We start from the raw sequence: 4,497 nt of genomic DNA, 5'->3' as shown, positions 1-4,497 counted from the left end.
TTCAAGGAATCCGTTACTTAAGAAGAGACGTAGCCTACATGTAGGGGGAGACCGGGGAGTGTGTGACACGGGGTGAGTTGTAACATCACTGGCTGAACCAATTAGAAATGAGCTGCGGGGTGACATCACATCATACATGAGCATCACCTTCCTGAGGTGACAGTAGTTGAAACATTTACAGTGCATTAAAAATAGTTTCACATTTGGCATATTATTTGGTTTGTGAACATATGAAGCAGCATATTTTTTTCTTATTTTTTGTTGACCATAGATGGCACAAAATCTCATCTCAACATATGGATATCTCTTAATTTTATCATTTAATCTGAAAATCGATATTTTTGAGATTTAGTCAGACAAAGCAGTTTTATGTTTATGCATTTGTTGAATATCCAAGGTTTTTGTGTCTATTTGTTTTTTTTTAGGCTAATTGAAATTTATTGTAATTCATGGGGTTATTTTCAAAACTTTAAATGGAATATTGATTTAGTATTCCATATTAATGAGACTTCATATATATGTGTTTATACCTTGTATACGCCTTCTTCCATCTTACCCTACTGTAACATTTACACAAGCACAAAATCCACAGACCATTTAAAATGATACTATATACTTAATGTACTATAAATAACGGTAATATTTCCTTTTGGCTTAAGAAAAGTCAGTACATAAAATAACATATAGCATATTCTGTCCTTCATACTTTATATCATCTATTCTGATTCAGACATCACCCCTTAATAACCACCATAGACACTGAAGAGGAAAGTTAGTCCCCAATCTGGAGCATTTCATTATACCCATGTCTAACAGAGTATCTTTTTTCTTTCACAGTTAATGAGGCTCGAAATGTGATGCACTGATAGAGATATACTATATAATGTGAGGAAATCACTCTCAGCAGATTCGATTCTTTCCTTTTCATTATGATTATCATATCAGCTCATGTAAAGTTTAGGTTGAATACTCGATCTGTACTTGTTAACATAAGTGTTGATAGCACTATAAGCCCTCTCGTCAGATTTATGGTCTGTTGTTTGGAAGTGTAAGTCACTGTATGCTTCTGAAGAAAGTACCAACATATTTATCAGCTCTAAAAAACACTGCCGCCTGCGTAGTGCCTCTGTAATTCGCACAAGTGTACACAAATCCCAGCGCACACACACACACATAAATCCACACAGACGCAAAATAAATAAATAATGAATGAATAAATAAACAGTGGCTGAGAGAGGCAAGAAAAGAAATAAATCTGATGTTCTAAATTAATGATTATGGAAATCACAAATGTGTCTAACTCACACATGCCGCACATACATTTGCACTTATATAATTAAATAAATAAATAAATAAATGGCGACCCAAAAAAAAAAAAACAGAAAGTAGAAAAGGAAAACAACTGTTGGTGCAACTTAATGACTGTATTTAGATGCAAAACACAACATGGATGAGGGCCTGTTTACTGCAGATCTGAAGACAGCAGCATTTAACATAAACATTTAGTGTATTCTGAAAACTCAACTCCCTCAACAACATTTAGATGAGATCCGGTGACTGGCGGACTGGCCGATGATAGTGGTTCACACTGGCAGCCTCTTTTGTCCCCCAGCACACATGCAAAGCAATTTAGAGGTCTTGAATTAAAGTCCCCTGAAATGAGAATGAGAGCGCTGCATAGGTTTCTGTGCTTGTGCGTCCTTCGTGCTGCGACAGTGCTTGACTGGGCGTGGGAAGATAAATTGTATGCAAATTGATTGTGACGCTGATGAATGCAGTCTAATGCATGGAAGGTGGGAAAGGTTGCCAAACGATGTTGAGTAGACTTTTTCTAACACCAGATATGTAAAGTGCGTTGTGGCCACTTGATTGCTAAATAGGTTTGTAAAGCGAACATTACGGCATAACAATGTCTCTGAAGTCATTACTGCTGCCATTTGCATAGACTCAATTCATGTAAATTACACATGAGCGGATATATGACAGATGTACAATAACCAGACTGCAATTATTTTATTATGTTTGCGAGGATAATTGGAGAAAGCCTAGATACTTATTCTCCAACCAAAGTGGGGTTAGAGCACCACTACATTCATTGCCGTTAATTTAATTTTTTGTAATAATTCTTTCTTAAGACAAATGATCCCTGCCTCAAATATAAAAGTCGGTTTCACCCCAAACAATAAGCATATTAGCATTCGGAGGCCTTTTTGTGCTATCATTTACATATTTATTAAGTTAAGATAAGCATTGCCATAAATCTCTTCATACCCATGATGCCTATCTCAACCCTTTTGTTTAGCACATCATCGCTGTTTCACTGTGTAGGGAAATAATTGTTCACTGGTATTGTACGGTACGATACTCAGGGGATAGGCTTTTTTGTTTTGTGCGTTCCTTGTGAAATAGACCAGCATGAGATGATATGCTTGTGGATTAATGGATTAATATTAATTAGAATGCTTTACCCCCAATAGAGACCACTGAAAAACGACATGATTTTTCATATTTTATCAAAAGAGGCAATTTGGATAATCGCAAGTTACACAAGATACTGACAACTGAACTAATTGGACTTTATTAACCTTTTTGTTAGTCGCTTTTGTCAGAACATGTCAGACTTAAAAACGTTTATAAGGTGAGTATATTTATATTTTTGGATATTTAATCGTCTAGTGGATGTGTCTGTGACAGCCAAACTCTTCTGTCCCTTTTCCACATGTATTGTGCTTTCTTCAGCCTCTTCTATTGGTTCACATCTGAACAAAAGGGACATTATCCATGTGCAAATCCAAGCCAAACATTAGCATGGCCTTCTGATTATCAAGGTCTTTGCAAATCCATTTAGTTCTGCCATTTCCCTCAGTTCCAGTGCTGAACTGAAAGGGGAGTGAAACATGATTACTGGCGCAGCTTCATTTTCATAATGTTCTCGGCAAAAAAAAATTAAGCCACCAAGGTTTTTGTAAGTAAATATCCTGATGGCCTTTGCACATTCCATGTTAGTATGGCGTAGACACAATTACAGGCAACAATTTTATTATTGTCTTCTTCATCTTCTTCTTCTTCTTCTTCTTCTTCTTCATTTTATGCTGGATTACAATGAGCATAAAAAGGTGCATACCGCTACTGTACCCTGGAATGTATGGCCTTTGACTTCTTATACTAAATTCTATTAGTTAGTAAAATATTTTTTAAATATCTTTAAAAATTGACCTTATTATTTTGTTGTTTATCTCCTATTTCTAGTCCATTTTCTTCCTGTTTTGGATATTGCTTCTTTTTTCCTTACATTTCATGTTTCACATTTATCAGTTAATATTTTGACAATGAGAAATAATTTTAAATAGGCTTATCATTTATCATTATATTATTTACAATACACAGTATGGTTTTTAATGATATTTTTTATACAACTCTCAGATAGGTTAGACCCCCCCCAAAAAACTATTCACATGCCTGGAAAAAAATATATACATTCACAAAAATTATTAAATGGTAAATATTTGAATATGATACAAGAGTGCCACTTTGGTGGTGCAGGATACAATTTGCTTGAAAATTAAAGTGGCGTTTCCTCAAAAGAGCATGTTGGGGGGAAAAATACTCACATAAACACATAATATCACATATCTATAGACTGTCAGTTTGATATTTGGGTTACATTCTAACTTACACTCAAGGACAAATTTCTAGTTGAGATTCAAGATTATTCATCTGAAGGACTCTCTTTTGTGCAGTGCAAACCAGTGACCAGTGTTTGTTCTGAAATGAGAAGAATAGACTTTTGATGGAGCTGTATGATGTCTGACTGAAAGAGAGCAGCAACTCTCAATTCCACCTGGGTTTGCCATGCATTGATGGCCAGTCTTCAGGACCCCGCTTCTGTCAGTCAGTGGAGCCATATCTCTATTGAACACCTTCCAATCACAATAGCCCCGAGAGGCAAAGAAAGAGCTCAGTCCAAACAACAGACTCAAACCTTTTCAGAAATACTTCAATCCCATCGGGCATGATTTCAGAAAAGCTGTTTCAATGAACAGCTATGATGCGTTCCATAAGAAAAAAGAAAAAAAATGCACACATAAGGGAGACGAAACCAAGCTGCCATAGATATGATACATGTATTCATCCAAACCTCTCACATCCTTGGAGTGCAATTAATCTGGGATTAGGTGGGACAAAGCCCAGAGTCAAATCCCCTTCTCTCTTTAAGTGTCAGGACCCCATCATAACTGAAATTCCCAGTCCATGGCTTTGAGAGGGAGGGTGTTTTGTTTTAATAGCTTTTGGTGGGTGGTTATTTACACAGGTGCTTTGACTGATGTGTGATGGGAAAGATGAAAGGAAGGACTCTGTCTTATATTGATCTGGCACCTTGTATGACAGATCATGGAAGAGAGGTGGCGTACGTATGACTAGATGTTTTTTCAACATCTTGTAATATTTTTGAGAGAAACCGGATGTTCAGTAAGGATAAAAAATATACATTTGGAC

This window comes from Ctenopharyngodon idella, chromosome 15, assembly GCF_019924925.1.
Source record: "Ctenopharyngodon idella isolate HZGC_01 chromosome 15, HZGC01, whole genome shotgun sequence".
In the NCBI taxonomy this organism is placed as follows: Eukaryota; Metazoa; Chordata; class Actinopteri; order Cypriniformes; family Xenocyprididae; genus Ctenopharyngodon; species Ctenopharyngodon idella.
This window is presented reverse-complemented; position numbering follows the sequence as displayed.